Source organism: Triticum dicoccoides, chromosome 5A (assembly GCF_002162155.2).
Source record: "Triticum dicoccoides isolate Atlit2015 ecotype Zavitan chromosome 5A, WEW_v2.0, whole genome shotgun sequence".
Classification (NCBI taxonomy): domain Eukaryota; kingdom Viridiplantae; phylum Streptophyta; class Magnoliopsida; order Poales; family Poaceae; genus Triticum; species Triticum dicoccoides.
Genome location: NC_041388.1, coordinates 408,613,974 through 408,631,339, shown reverse-complemented (window position 1 = coordinate 408,631,339; position 17,366 = coordinate 408,613,974).

The following is a 17,366-nucleotide window of genomic DNA, read 5'->3' as shown; positions in this document are numbered from 1 at the left end:
TTGGGAGAGATATCTTTTTACCTCTCTTCCTTTTTCTTTTCTTCTTCTTCACCACATCATGTGTGGGTTCAATCCTCTTTTTGGAGCTCCTTATTAATGAGATTGGTTGAATAGGAGGCTCTTCCTCGTTACCTGATTCGTCATAAGAAATAATAGGAGGGTATTAGGAAGTCTCTTCCCTTTCATTAGTATTCTCTTCATCTTCTATTTGTTTTCTTTTCTTTATGTAGTTGGCAATATAAGGATTTTCAATGCAATTCACCGCACAATACATATAAATTTCCTCTAGATCAAAACCAGGAAGTTTATAACGGGCAAATTCTGGAAGATGCTTAGTTATACGTTTCATTTCTTCGTAGCCCATAAGCAAACTAAGTTCATTATAATGTGCAAGGGAAATCAAGTCATCACAATTTTTGGACACGATTAGATCATGAAACAATTTGCATCGGATAGCTAAATGACCCTGTTCATTGCAAAGTCCACAAGTACGACCAAGAAAATTTAAATTTTCAGCACAATCATCTAGCCTTTCTTGCAACAATTTAGTTTCTAAGTACTTATGCCTCTTGCAATATCTATCTTCCCTATTTGGTGTGTACTTACAAACCCAATGCACTCCACAAAAATTGAATTGTTTATAGGAGACATTTTCATCATAACTAGTGCAATCATCATTAGTACCATGGATATTCAAGGAGTTCATACTAACAACATTGCAATCATGCTCATCATTCAAAGATTTAGTGCCAAACATTTTAATGCATTATTATTCTAACACTTTGGCACAATTTTCCTTTCCATCATACTCACGAAAGATATTAAAAAGATGAAGCGTATGAGGTAAACTTAATTCCATTTTTTTGTAATTTTCTTTTATAAACTAAACTAGTGATAAAACAAGAAACTAAAAGACTCGATTGCAAGATCTAAAGATATACCTTCAAGCACTCACCTCCCCGGTAACGGTGCTAGAAAAGAGCTTGATGTCTACTACACAACCTTCTTCTTGTAGACGTTGTTGGGCCTCCAAGTGTAGAGGTTTGTAGGACAGTAGCAAATTTCCCTCAAGTGGATGACCTAAGGTTTATCAATCCGTGGGAGGCGTAGGATGAAGATGGTCTCTCTCAAGCAACCCTGCAACCAAATAACACAGAGTCTCTTGTGTCCCCAACACACCCAATACAATGGTAAATTGTATAGGTGCACTAGTTCGGCGAAGAGATGGTGATACAAGTGCAATATGGATAGTAGATAATGGTTTTTGTAATCTGAAAATATAAAAACAGCAAGGTAACTAATGATAAAAGTGATCACAAACAGTATTGCAATGCGTTGAAACAAGTCCTAGGGTTCATACTTTCACTAGTGCAAGTTCCCTCAACAATAATAACATAATTGGATCACATAATTATCCCTCAACATGCAACAAAGAGTCACTCCAAAGTCACTAATAGCAGAGAACAAACAAAGAGATTATGGTAGGGTACAAAACCACCTCAAAGTTATTCTTTCCAATCAATCCGTTGGGCTATTCCTATAAGTGTCACAAACAGCCCTAGAGTTCGTACTAGAACAACACCTTAAGACACAAATCAACCAAAACCCTAATGTCACCTAGATACTCCAATGTCACCTCAAGTATCCATGGGTATGATTATACGATATGCATCACACAATCTCAGATTCATCTATTCAACCAACACATAGAACCTCAAAGAGTGCCCCAAAGTTCCTACCGGAGAATCACGACAAAAACGTGTGCCAACCCCTATGCATAGGTTGATGGGCAGAACCCGCAAGTTGATCACCAAAACATACATCAAGTGAATCACGTGATATCCCATTGTCACCACAGATACGCACGGCAAGCCATACATCAAGTGTTCTCAAATCTTTAAAGACTCAATCCGATAAGATAACTTCAAAGGGGAAACTCAATCCATTACAAGAGAGTAGAGGGGGAGAAACATCATAAGATCCAACTATAATAGCAAAGCTCGCGATACATCAAGATCGTATCACCTCAAGAACACGAGAGAGAGAGAGAAAGATCAAACACATAGCTACTGGTACATACCCTCGGCCTCGAGGGAGAACTACTACCTCCTTGTCATGGAGAGCGCCGGGATGATGAAGATGGCCACCGGAGAGGGATTCCCCCTCCGGCAGGGTGCATGAACAGGTCTAGATTGGCTTTCGGTGGCTACGGAGGCTTCTGGCGGTGGAACTCGCAATCTATTGTGCTCCCCGATTGTTTTAGGGTATATGGAGATATATAGGCGGAAGAAGTACGTCAGGGGGGCCACGAGGGGCCCACGAGGGTGGAGGGCGCTCCCTGGGGGGTGGGCCCGCCCCCTACATTGTGGCTTCCTTGAAGCTTCCTTGACGTGGAGTCCAAGTGTCCCGGGTTGCTTTCCTTCAAAAAATAAGTTCCGTGAAGTTTTAGGTCAATTGGACTCCGTTTGATTTTCCTTTTCTGTGATACTCTAAAACAAGGAAAAAACAGAAACTGGCACTGGGCTCTGGGTTAATAGGTTAGTCCCAAAAATAATATAAAAGTGTATTATAAAGCCCATGAACATCCAAAACAGAAGATAATATAGCATGGAGCAATCAAAAATTATAGATACGTTGGAGACGTATCACTCACCTATCATCGGGTAAGTCAATCAAAGTCCATACTTTGTTCTGATACATGGATCCAATATCAGATTTCGTGGCGTCAAGCCATTTCGCGGAATCTGGGCTCATCATCGCTTCCTCATAGTTCGTAGGTTCGTCATGGTCAATTAACATGACCTCCAGAACAGGATTATCGTACCACTCTGGTGCGGATCTCACTATGGTTGACCTACGAGGTTCGGTAGTAACTTGATCTGAAGTTACATGATCATCATCATTATCTTCTTCACTAATTGGTGTAGCAGTCACAGGAACAGATTTCTGTGATGAGCTACTTTCCAATAAGGGAGCAGGTACAGTTACCTCATCAAGTTCTACTTTCCTCCCACTCACTTCTTTCGAGAGAAACTCCTTCTCTAGAAAGGATCCATTCTTAGCAATGAATGTCTTGCCTTCGGATCTGTGATAGAAGGTGTACCCAACTGTCTCCTTTGGGTATCCTATGAAGACACATTTTTCTGATTTGGGTTTGAGCTTATCAGGATGAAACTTTTTCACATAAGCATCACAACCCCAAACTTTAAGAAACGACAACTTTGGTTTCTTGCCAAACCACAGTTCATATGGCGTCGTCTCAACGGATTTAGATGGTGCCCTATTTGACGTGAATGCAACTGTCTCCAATGCATAACCCCAAAACGATAGTGGCAAATCGTTAAGAGATATCATAGATTCCACTATATCCAATAAAGTACGGTTATGACGTTCGGACACACCATTACAATGCGGTGTTCCAGGTGGCACGAATTTGTGAAACTATTCCTCATTGTTTTAATTGAAGACCAAACTCGTAACTCAGATATTCGTCTCCTGCGATCAGATCGTAGAAACTTTATTTTCTTGTCACGATGATTTTCCACTTCACTCTGAAATTCGTTGAACTTTTCAAATGTTTCAGACTTATATTTCATCAAGTAGATATACCCATATCTGCTCAAATTATCAGTGAAGGTCAGAAAATAACGATACCCGCCGCAAGCCTCAACACTCATCGGACCGCATACATCGGTATGTATTATTTCCAATAAGTCAGTTGCTCACTCCATTGTTCCGGAGGACGGAGTCTTAGTCATCTTGCCCATGAGGCATGGTTCGCAAGCATCAACTGATTCATAATCAAGTGATTCCAAAAGCCCATCAGCATGGATTTTCTTCATGCGCTTTACACCAATATGACCTAAATGACAGTGCCACAAATAAGTTGCACTATCATTATTAACTTTGCATCTTTTGGCTTCAATATTATGAATATGTGTATCAATACGATCGAGATCCAACAAACTATTTTCATTGGGTGTATGACCATGGAAGGTTTTATTCATGTAAACAGAACAACAATTATTCTCTAACTTAAATGAATAACCGTATTGCAATAAACATGATCAAATCATATTCATGCTCAACACAAACACCAAATAAGACTTATTTAGGTTTAACACTAATCCCGAAAGTATAGGGAGTGTGCGATGATGATCATATCAATCTTGGAACTATTTCCAACACACATCGTCACCACGCCCTTAACTAGTTTATGTTTATTCTGCAACTCCCGTTTCAAGTTACTACTCTTAGCAACTGAACTAGTATCAAATGCTGAGGGGTTGCTATAAACACTAGTAAAGTACACATCAATAACATGTATATCCAATATACCTTTGTTCACTTTGCCATCCTTCTTATCCGCCAAGTATCTAGGGCAGTTCCACTTCTAGTGACCAGTCCCTTTGCAGTAGAAGCACTTAGTCTCAGGCTTAGGTCCAGACTTGGGCTTCTTCACTTGAGCAGCAACTCGCTTGCCGTTCTTCTTGAAGTTCCCCTTCTTACCTTTGCCCTTTTTCTTGAAACTAGTGGTCTTGTCAACCATCAACACTTGATGTTTTTCTTGATTTCTACCTTCATCGATTTCAGCATCACGAAGAGCTTGGGAATCGTTTCCGTTATCCCTTGCATATCATAGTTCATCACGAAGTTCTAGTAACTTGATGATAGTGACTAGAGAACGCTGCCAATCACTATTTTATTTGGAAGATTAACTCCCACTTGATTCAAGTGATTGTAGTACTCAGACATTCTGAACACATGCTTACTAGCTGAGCAATTCTCCTCCATCTTGTAGGCAAAGTACTTTCAGAGGTCTCATACCTCCGACACGTGCATGAGTATGAAATACTAATTTCAACTCTTGGAACATCTCATATGCTCTGTGGCGTTTCAAAAAACGTCTTTGAAGCCCTGATTCTAAGCTGTAAAGCATGGTGCACTAAACTATCAAGTAGTCATCATATCGAGCTTGCCAAACGTTCATAACATCTGCAGTTGCTCCTGCAATTGGTCTATCACCTAGTGGTGCATCAAGGATATAATTCTTCTGTGCAGCAATGAGGATAATCCTCAGATCACGGATCCAATCCGCATCATTGCTACTAACATCTTTCAACATAGTTTTCTCTAGGAACATATTAAAATAAAATAGTGGAGCTAAACGCGAGCTATTGATCTACAACATAGATATGCTAATACTACCAGGACTAAGTTCATGATAAATTTAAGTTCAATTAATCATATTACTTAAGAACTCCCACTTAGATAGACATCCCTCTAATCCTCTAAGTGATCACGTGATCCATATCAACTAAACCATGTCCGATCATCATGTGAGATGGAGTAGTTTCAATGGTGAACATCACTATGTTGATCATATCTACTATATGATTCACGCTCGACCTTTCGGTCTCCGTGTTCCGAGGCCATATCTGTTATATGCTAGGCTCGTCAAGTTTAACCTGAGTATTCCGCATGTGCAACTGTTTTGCACCCGTTGTATTTGAACATAGAGCCTATCACACCCGATCATCACGTGGTGTCTCATCACGAAGAACTTTCGCAACGGTGCATACTCAGGAAGAACACTTATACCTTGATAATTTAGTGAGAGATCATCTTATAATGCTACCGTCAATCAAAGCAAGATAAGATGCATAAAATATAAACATCACATGCAATCAATATAAGTGATATGATATGGCCATCATCATCTTGTGCTTGTGATCTCCATCTCTGAAGCACCGTCATGATCACCATCATCACCGGCGCGACACCTTGATCTCCATCGTAGCATCGTTGTCGTCTCGCCAACTTATGCTTCTACGACTATCGCTACTGCTTAGTGATAAAGTAAAGCATTACTGTAAGTGCATCTAGTGCCACCCCTAGTTGGTTTTGGAGTATTGACGACAAACCTGGTTGAGGGACTAATGTGTTTGTGAGAATTGCAGGATAACACAGGTAGTAGTCCCTCATTGATTCGGTTTACCTACTGGAGATGACCCCTAAAAATGTATGAAGACATTGAAGACAAAGGTGGTATGTGAAGATATTCACATTGAAGACTATGACAAGAGAAGACATCGCATGAATACTATGGAGCGCGAAGACTTAGTTGTTTTGTTGTTTCCTTTTCTTCTTTGTTGAGTCATAGGAACCACCGTACTGTTAAGTGGGGTCCCAGTGAACAAATTCATAGTGACTGAAGTGATGCTTAACCAAAATCCTATGTCTTCGAGCGAAGACAATGAGAGCAAATCTTATCCAGAGCTGGATGAGTCAGCTTTACTTGTAGCCCAAGTAAAGTTTCCGCGTGTGTTTGAAATCTGACCGTTGGAACACATGTCAGTTCCTTAGTGACCCATGGTCATTTCGGACAAATCAGTTCGGGTTGCCTAGTGGCTATAAATAGCCCACCCCCTACACCATAAATTGGTGGCTGCTCAAATTTAGTGCACGGCTTTTGTCGTTTGAGAGCAAGCCACCTCGAAGCCTTTGAGACAGAAATCCTTGTGAGGACAAAGCCCTAAACACCCAGAGCCAAAGAGTGTTAGGCATCACTGAAGTCTTCCTATCTGTGTGATCTGAAGACTTGTTACACTTGAGGACTGTGAATCCTCCAGCCGGTTAGGCGTCGCGTTTTGAGCATCCAAGAGTCATTGTGGATCGCCGGTGAACAAAGTCTGTGAAGGTTTGGAAGTCTACCTTGAAGACTTACCAGAGTGATTGGGCGAGGACTGGGTGTCCTTAGCTCAAGGGGAATAAGGTGAAGACATGGTCTTTTGAGTTAAATCTCAGCCTCCCTAACCAGACGTACAGTTATCACAACAACTGGAATTGGTCCAACAAATCATTGTCTTCAACAAGCCACTGGTTCTATCCTTCCCATCTCTTTATTTATAGTTGGTCCTTGTGAAGTCATTGCCTGTTTGCATTGTCCATTTGTCTTCATGGTGTGACTGTTTGTTCAGATTGGTTTCATACTATCTTCCATCCTGATCCGTACTGCCTAGCTGCTATTAGTCTTCATGCTCTCACTTCATTGAATACTTGACTATGGCTTGTCTAGTGTAGTCTACCTTCTACTACATGGTTATAGGTTCATTTCTATCGTTTGTCTTCAAAACTCCCATGTTTTGAAGACTTTCATAAAAATCGCCTATTCACCCCCTCTAGTCGATAACTAGCACTTTCAATTGGTATCAGAGCAAGGTACTCCCTTGTTCTGTGTGATTCGGCTTAAGCACTTGGAGTTTTAGCTATGTCGACTGCAGGGATAATCAAAGTCTCCGATGCATGCCCTGTCTTCGATGGAACTGAATATCCCTACTGGAAGAACAAGATGCGCATGCATCTTGAAGCCATTGATGTCGACCTCTGGTATGTCGTCAAGAATGGCGTTCCCAAGGCTGGTGAAGGTGTCACCGCTGCTGATGTCAAGAAGTTCGTTCAACTGGATTCCACTGCCAAGAACATCATCTGTGGTCATCTGACAAAGGGCAGTATGGCCGTGTGAGTGCTCTGGAAACATCAAAGCTAGTCTGGGACTGGCTCTCCAAGGTCAATGAAGGCGTCTCAACCCAGAGAGATCAAAGGATCAGTGTCCTTCGCAACCTCTTCAACCGCTTCAAGAGAAATGACAATGAGAATGTTCAGCTCACGTTTGATCGCTGTCGGTGTCAAAACTGGCGGATCTCGGGTAGGGGGTCCCGAACTGTGCGTCTAAGGCGGGTGGTAATAGGAGGCAGGGGACACGATGTTTTACCCAGGTTCGGGCCCTCTTGATGGAGGTAAAACCCTATGTCCTGCTTGATTTATTCTTGATGATATGAGTATTACAAGAGTTGATCTACCACGAGATCGGAGAGGCTAAACCCTAGAAGCTAGCCTATGGTATGATTGCATGTTGTCCTACGGACTAAAACCCTCCGGTTTATATAGACACCGGAGAGGGTTAGTGAGGGAGTCCTGGATTAGGGGGCCTCCGGACAGCCGGACTATATCCTTTGGCCGAACTGTTAGACTATGAAGATACAAGATTGAAGACTTCGTCCCGTGTCCGGATGGGACTTTCCTTGGCGTGGAAGGCAAGCTTGGCAATACGGATATGTAGATCTCCTCCCATTGTAACCGACTCTATGTAACCCTAGCCCTCTCCGGTGTCTATATAAACCGGAGGGTTTTAGTCCATAGGACAAACATACAATCATACCATAGGCTAGCTTCTAGGGTTTAGCCTCTTCGATCTCGTGGTAGATCTACTCTTGTACTACCCATATCATCAATATTAATCAAGCAAGACGTAGGGTTTTACCTCCATCAAGACGGCTCAAACCTGGGTAAAACATTGTGACCCTTGTCTCCTATTACCATCCGGCCTAGACGCACAGTTCGGGACCCCCTACCCGAGACCCGCCGGTTTTGACACCGACATTGGTGCTTTCATTGAGAGTTCCTCTGTGTCGTTGCCATTAGGCTTGATGGCTCCTACTATCATCGATAGTGATGCAGTCCAGGGTGAGACTTTTCTCCCCGGACAGATCTTCATGTTCGGCGGCTTTGCACTACGGGCCAATTCGCTTGGCCATCTAGAGCAGATCGAAAGTTACGCCCCTGGCCACCAGGTCAGGTTTGGAAGCTTAAACTACATGGCTGATGTCCGCGGAGACTTGATCTTCGATGGATTCGAGCCTCTTCCTTGTGCGCCACGCGGTCACGATGAGTACGTTTTAGCTCTACCATCGGACAGTGTTTAGGAGATCACACCGGCAGCCGCTCCGACCCTCGATTCGGAGCCAGTTGCGCCTTCCGCGGACGGGTGGATGGACCCCCCCATGGAGGCCTTACCCTCAGCGGCGATTAAGCCGAACATCGACCTTACCTTGCACAAGAGCCGTGTTGATAAACTGCCGGATCCTTCTCCGGCCACGGACTCCGAACCGCCTGCGCTCGTTCCTATCGAATCCGATTGGGCGCCGAACATGGAGTTTACCTCCACGGATATTTTTCAGCACTCGCCCTTTGGCGACATACTGAACTCATTAAGGTCTCTCTCCTTGTCAGGAGTATCCTGGCCGAACTATGTCCGGCAGGACTGGGATGCGGACGACGAAGATATTCACGACCCACCCACCACCCACTTAGTAGCCACTGTCGATGACTTAACCGACATGCTCGACTTCGACTCCGAAGACATCGACGGTATGGACGACGATGCGGGAGACGAAGAGGAACCACTGCCTACAGGGCACTGGACAGCCACCTCATCATACGATATATACATGGTGGATACACCCAAAGAAGGCAATGACAACGAGATAGCGGAGGATGACCCCTCCAAGAAGCAACCCAAGCGCCGACGTCAGCGGCGCCACTCTAAGTCCCGCCATAGCAAAAGTGGTGATACCGGCACAGGAGATAATAACACTCCGGATAGTGCCGAAGACAACAACAATCCCCTCCAGCAAGATTTAGAGCAGGAGGATGGAGGAGCCAACCCTCCTGAGAGAGCGGCAGATGGAGAGGAGGAGGATTATAATTACATGCCCCCCTCTGAGGACGAGGCAAGCCTCGGCCACGACGAATTCGTTGTGCCAGAGGATCCCGTCGAACAAGAGCGCTTCAAACGCCGGCTTATAGCCACGACAAATAGCCTTAAGAAAAAGCAGCAGCAGCTTCAAGCTGATCAGGATCTGCTAGCTGACAGACGGACTGAAGTCCTCGCGGCCGAGGAATATAAACTCGAGCGCCCCTCCAAGAGTTACCCAAAGTGCAGGTTGCTACCTCGACTGGAGGAAGAAGCGTATGATACGGCTGATCGGCCACCTCATGGCCGCGATAGTGAGGCATTCCAGCCAAAAACTCAGCCTCCACCCCGACGCCATTCAAATAAAAAGGCATGGGGAGATACGCCAGACCTGCGAGACATATTGGAGCACAAATCAAAGCATGCAAGATCGTTCTACGGATCACGAGGGCGCACCACTCCGCGAGACGATAAACGTCACGCCGGATACAGTAAAAGCAAATCCGACCGGGCCGAACACAGCGGGCAAGACCCATTCGAGCTGCGTCGCGATATAGCCCAATACAGAGGCGCCACACACCCCTTATGATTCACAGACGAAGTAATGGATCATCAAATCCCAGAAGGTTTCAAACCTGTAAATATTGAATCATACGACGGCACAACAGATCCCGCAGTATGGATCGAGGATTTCCTCGTCCACATCCACATGGCCCGCGGTGATGACTTACACGCCATCAAATACCTCCCACTAAAGCTCAAAGGACCAGTGCGGCATTGGCTTAACAGCTTGCCAGCGGACTCCATTAGTTGTTGGGAAGATCTGGAAGCCGCATTCCTTGACAACTTTCAGGGCACTTACGTGCGACCACCAGACGCTGATGACTTGAGCCACATAATTCAGCAGCCAGAAGAGTCGGCCAGGCAATTCTGGACTCGGTTCCTTACAAAGAAAAATCAAATCGTCGACTGTCCGGATGCAGAGGCCTTAGCGGCTTTCAAACACAACATCCGAGACGAGTGGCTAGCCCGGCACCTTGGTCAGGAAAAGCCGAAATCTATGGCAGCTCTCACGACGCTCATGACCCACTTTTGTGCGGGAGAAGACAGCTGGCTGGCTTGCAGTAATAACATATCAAATAACCATGGTACCTCGGATACCAAGGACGGCAATAGCAGGTCACATCGCAACAAACATAAGTGCCGCATTAACAACAAAAATACCGAGGATACGACAGTCAATGCCGGATTCAAAGGCTCTAAACCCGGTCAGCGGAAAAAGCCATTCAAACAAAGTACGCCGAGTCCGTCCAGCTTGGACCGTATACTCGATCGCTCATGTCAAATACACGGCACCCCAGACAAGCCAACCAATCACACCAACACGGATTGTTGGGTGTTCAAGCAGGCCGGCAAGTTAATTGTCGAAAACAAGGACAAGGGGCCGCATAGCAATGATGAGGGGGAATCCCGGCAACCACACACCGGAGGACAGAAGAGGTTTCCCCCACAAGTGCGGACGATGAACATGATATACGCAACCCACATCCCCAAGAGGGAGCGGAAGCGTGCGCTCAGGGACGTATATGCGTTGGAGCCAGCCGCCCCAAAGTTCAACCCTTGGTCCTCTTGTCCGGTCACCTTCGATCGCAGGGACCACCCCACTAGTATCCATCATGGCGGATCCGCCGCACTGGTCCTAGACCCAATCATTGACGGATTTCACCTCACCCGAGTCCTTATGGATGGCGGCAGCAGCCTGAACCTGCTTTATCAGGACACAGTGCGCAAATGGGTATAGACCCCTCAAGGATCAAACCCACAAAAACGACCTTTAAAGGCGTCATTCCAGGTGTAGAGGCCCATTGCACAGGCTCAATTACACTGGAAGTGGTCTTCGGATCACTGGATAACTTCCAAAGCGAAGAGTTAATCTTCGATATAGTCCCGTTCCGCAGTGGTTATCACACGCTGCTCGGGCGAACCGCATTTGCTAGATTCAATGTGGTACCGCATTATGCATACCTCAAGCTCAAGATGCCAGGACCTCGCGGAGTTATTACAGTCAATCGAAACACAGAGTGCTCTCTCCGAACAGAGGAGCACACCGCAGCCCTCGCAGTAGAAGCGCAAAGCAGCCTCTCAAGGCAATCAACTAGTTCGGTGCTTCAAAGCCCGGACACCTTCAAGCGCGCTCGGAGAAATCGGCAAATAGACCGCCTGGCGCGATCTGAGCTCGCGTAGCAATACGGCAGCCACCCCAATCCCAGCCCAACGGCGAAACTCGTGCCACACGTACATAATTACGCATTAAAAATACCATGGGCACAGGTGGGGAGGGGGGCACAATTGCGGCACGCCTCAAGACGCGGCTTAAACCGCACTAGGGGCTTCCCATTTGGTTATTTTTCTCCTTTTTTCTCAGGACCTTAATCTTTGGAAACACTGTCCGGCAGCACTATTGCTGAACACATGATGCAGCAACCAAGGAGGCAGACAGCTCCGTCATACCACAGAATTCCCAGGTGGATTACAGTAAGTAGCAAAATATTCGATTTAATATCATTCCTCAGCTTGCCCTTGGAAGGGACATAGTCCTACTCTTTGCTTATCGCACTATCTATATCACTCTGCTTTAACGCAATTTTTTGAATAAACAATGCATGACATTACGACTATTATTGCATTCTTGTTATATATATATATGTTCATTAATGACGCCTTGCAACCGTACACTTTGGTACGTCCAATACACCAGGGGCTTATGTACCCCACAATACGGTGTGAAAAGTCCGAACACTTTCACAAGTGCGGCACCCCAAACTTATATCATTATATGCATCAGCTCCGAATCATGTCTTTGGTCAAATGTTGGGTTTGCCCGGCTCCTATGTTTTGGTAACTTACGTTCCGCTCTATCGGCTAAGGTAGCACTAGGAGAACTACTATGATTGTGCCCCGGTTCTGCTGGGTTCAGCACCTCAGTAGAGAAAGCTAAAACTGACTGTCATGATAAGGCGAGAGACTGGCCGCTGTTCGACGAGGTTTTCGAGTCCCTAAAGACTTATGCCGCTTAGAGCGAGGGGCCGGCCCTGTCCGGCTTAAAGGCGTGTATCGCGCCCCGAATTCGGCCTTCCGAATACCAGGGGCTTCGCCGAAATTTAAAATTATAGAATTCTATGGCTAAGTGAGAGTGATAAAGCATTATTAGTACGATTGCCTTGTTTGCTGTGCTGAGCACCTCCCTCGAAGGACCCAACCATGGGAACAAGAGTGCTCAGGTTTATCCCGAACACCCCAGCACTTGTGGCATGGGGGCAGAAGCCGAGGACTAGCCATCTCTTAGATTGGATAAACAGCCAAACAGAAGGCAATATTTTAAATTCAAACAAGCGTTGCATAGCGCATATGAAACAAGTTTTCATAAATACAGGATAAAACGAGCAAGTCTCACTCAAATATTACATCTTTTGAACACTCGTCCGCTATGAGACGGGCACCCGGCAGAACACCCTCGTAGTACATCTCGGGGTGGCGGTGCTCCTTGCCCTCCGACGGCCCCTCCTTGATCAGCTTCACGGCGTCTAGCTTGACCCACTGCAATTTCACATGGGCGAAAGCCCGACCTGCACCTTCAATGCAGACAGATCGCTTGACGACCTCCAGCCGCGGGCAGGCATCCACAAGCCGCCTCACCAGGCCGAAGAAGCTGTTCGGAAGGGCGTCACCAGGCCACAGCTGGACTATAATGCCCTTCATGGCCTGATCGGCCGCCTTATGTAGCTCGACCATCTGCTTCAGCTGGTCGCTCATTGGCACCGGGTGTTCGGCCTCAGTATACTGAGACCAGAATAGCTTCTCCATTGAGCTTCCATCCTCGGCCTGGTAAAATTGTGCGGCATTAGACACGCTGCGGGGCAAATATGCAAATGCTCCTGAAGAGCTCCGGATTTGGGTAAGTAATCGGTAATTTACTTTTACATGCTTGCTTTGCATATAGAAAGCCTTACCCGCCGCTATCTTCTTCATTGCGTCGATCTCTTGGAGGGCCTTTTGGGCTTCGACCTTGGCACTTTTTGCACTCTCGAGGGCCGCGGCAAGCTCAGACTCCCGCATCTTTGAGTCAAGCTCCAACGCCTCGTGCTTCGCCACGAGAGCCTGGAGCTCTTGCCGCACCTCGCCCACCCGAGCCTCGTGCTTCTCTCGCTCGGTGCGCTCCTTGGCCGCTTTATCTTTGGCCTCGGACAGCGCTTGCTTTAGGGTCGCCACTTCGGTCGCGGCCCCTGGCAAATTCATGATAATCCTGTCATTTTGCAGTCGCATTCTTTTTATACATATCTATAGACAGGGTATTACTTACCCTTGTTCTCCTCGAGCTGCCTCTTGGCAAGGGCGAGCTCTTTCTTGGACCCCTCGAGGTCCTGCTTCAGTACGACAACCTCCGCAGTCAGTGCGGCGGACGCCAGCAGCGAGGTCTGCATACGCATATTGACATACTTATATTAGACTCCTGCGATATTATTTGATCCTCTGTTCGGCTTTTCTTTGTGAACATCGAACAAAGCATCAGGGGCTACTGTCTATGCGGTAATATTTTTCCTATATTTTAAAAAAACACTTACCTCAAAGCCTGTTAGAAGGCCGGCATAGGCTTCAGTCAATCCGCTCTTGGCGAACTGAACCTTCTGGACCACCGCACTCATAATAGTACGGTGCTCCTCGTCGATGGAAGCGCTGCGAAGCACCTCCAGCAGATTGTCCGGCGCCTCTGGATGGATAGAGGTCACCGGCACAGGCGTCTTGCCCCTCTTAGAAGGAGGCCACCTGCCCGAGCCCGGAACTACTGGAGGTTCCGGCGTGGTGTTCGGCTGAGGGCCGAACTCGGAGCTCTCAGGGGCCCCGTCCCCTCGGCTCCCGAAGTCTGGAAGGTCGCCTTGAGGCTCCTCCGGGACTGTCTCCCCTCGACCCGGTGCCTCTTCAGACAGCACCTCGGCGTCGTCAGCAAGATGAGGGGAGGTGGCGGTCGGGACTGGATCGCTATCCATGTCCAACGAGCCCAGGGAGCCGTCCGATGATACATTGATACTGGCTCGTGGCGGCCTGCATAATTATGTTCGGCATTAGGGAAAGCAGTGCGACAAAGGAATGCTATGAGTTACTCTGGTATCCGAATACTTACAATCTCCCCAGGGGCTTGGCCCTGGGTAACCACTCGTCTTCGCCTTCGTTGGCGGCGGTGGAACTATCCGGAAGGAGAGTCCTTCCCTTCTTGGACCCTTCGGCCCTCCCAGTTGGGGCGGCCTTCCTTTTCTTATCTCCCCCAGCTGGAGGGGGAGCATCTTCTTCTTCTTCCTCGTCTTCGGGGGAGGAGTGCGCCGCAGAGTCATCGGACAGAGAGTCCGACGACGCTTGGCGTCGGGAACTCTTTCGGGTTCCCTTGGCCTTCTTGGTCTTCTCCGACACCGTATAACGAGCCGGAGTCAGCATCTTCGCCAGAAGAGCGTCCGCTGGGCCTTCAGGCAAAGGAGCCGGACAGTCGATTTGTCCAGCCGTCTCCTGCCAATCCTGTCAAAGGTATGGGAGTTTAGATCCCGCATGGAGTCAATCTATAAAAGATAAGTATCCTGTGAAAGGTAAAGCAGCTTACCGCACTGGCTTGGCGCTTCGTGTTGAATCTGCGATCCTCAGTAATGGGAGGAGGGACCTTGGCGCTTTTGAACAGCACCCTCCAAGCATCTTCGTGAGTTGTGTTGAAGAGCCTATTCAGAGTTCGGTGCTGCGCGGGGTCAAACTCCCACAAGTTGAAGTCCCGTTGTTGGCACGGGAGGATCCGGCGGTGGAGCATGACCTGGACTACGTTGACGAGTTTGAGCTTCTTGGTCACCATGTTTTGAATACATGTTTGGAGCCCAGTCAGCTCTCCCGAACTACCCCAGGATAGGCCCTTCTCTTTCTAGGAGGTAAGCCGCATGGGGATGCCAGATCGGAACTCGAGGGCCGCTGCCCATGTAGGGTCACGCGGCTCGGTGATGTAGAACCACCCCGATTGCCACCCCTTTATGGTTTCCACAAAGGAGCCCTCAAGCCATGTAACGTTGGGCATCTTGCCCACCATGGCGCCTCCGCACTCCGCCTGGCGGCCGCCCACAACCTTCGGCTTGACATTGAAGGTCTTCAACCATAAGCCGAAGTGGGGCTTGATGCGGAGGAAGGCCTCGCACACGACGATAAACGCTGAGATATTGAGGATGAAATTCGGGGCCAGAACGTGGAAATCCAGGCCGTAGTAGAACATGAGCCCCCGGACGAAAGGGTGGAGAGGAAATCCCAGCCCGCGGAGGAAATGGGTAAGGAACACTACCCTCTCATGGGGCCCGGGGGTGGGGATGAGCTGCCCCTCATCTGGGAGCCGGTGCGCAATGTCGTCGGGAAGGTATCCGGCTCTCCTCAGCTTCTTGATGTCTCCCTCCGTGACGGAGGAGACCATCCACCTGCCTCCCGCTCCGGACATGGTGGGGGAAGGTTGAGGTGGGAAGTGCGGACTTGGGCGCTAGAGCTCGAGTGTGCAAAAATGGATGAGCAGAGGAGGAAGAAGGCATGGATGAAAAGGCGAATCTTTATCCCTTTATATGGGCGGATGAAATTAAGCGTCCCTACTAGCCTGGTAAAACTCGCTCGTCCCCCAAGCGCCATAATCGATGGCGCGGTTGGGTTACCCACACCCGTATTGATGAGAATCCCGTGATAAGGGGACACGATCTCTGTTTTGACAAGACGTGTCAAAAAACTGCCTCACGTTATGTACGGGGCTAGTTAAAGGAAACGGTTCGAATAATCACCAGGCCATGACATAACGTCATGCTGCCAAAACAAGTCTGCAAATTAGATTTGCGAAAATATTATTCTCTCTACGATGGTATGTGGAACTTATTTTACAGGGTCGGACACTATCCTTCTATTCAAATTCTTCCGTGGTGTATTCGGAGGAGGAACCCGCCTTGCAATGCCGAAGACAATACTGCGTGCTGGACTCATCGTCATTGAAGCCTGGTTTAGGGGCTACTGAGGGAGTCCTGGATTAGGGGGTCTCCGGACAGCCGGACAGTTAGACTATGAAGATACAAGATTGAAGACTTCGTCCCGTGTCCGGATGGGACTTTCCTTGGCGTGGAAGGCAAGCTTGGAAATACGGATATGTAGATCTCCTCCCATTGTAACCGACTCTGTGTAACCCTAGCCCTCTCCGGTGTCTATATAAACTGGAGGATTTTAGTCCATAGGACAAACATACAATCATACCATAGGCTAGCTTCTAGGGTTTAGCCTCTCCGATCTCGTGGTAGATCTACTCTTGTACTACCCATATCATCAATATTAATCAAGCAGGACGTAGGGTTTTACCTCCATCAAGAGGGCCCAAACCTGGGTAAAACATTGCGTCCCTTGTCTCCTGTTACCATCCGGCCTAGACACACAGTTCGGGACCCCCTACCCAAGATCCGCCAATTTTGACACCGACAGTTAGGGTTACACAAGGTCGGTTACAAAGGAGGAGATATCCATATCTGTACTGCCTAGCTTGCCTTCCACGTCAAGTAGAGTCCCATCCGGACACGAGACGAAGTCTTCAATCTTGTATCTTCATAGTCCAACAGTCCGGCCAATGGAGATAGTCCGGCTGTCCGGAGACCCCCTAATCCCGGACTCCCTCAGTAGCCCCTGAACCAGGCTTCAATGATGATGAGTCCGACGCGCAGTGTTGTCTTCGGCATTGCAAGGCGGGTTCCTCCTCCGGATATACCACAGAAGAATTTGAATACAAGGATAGTGT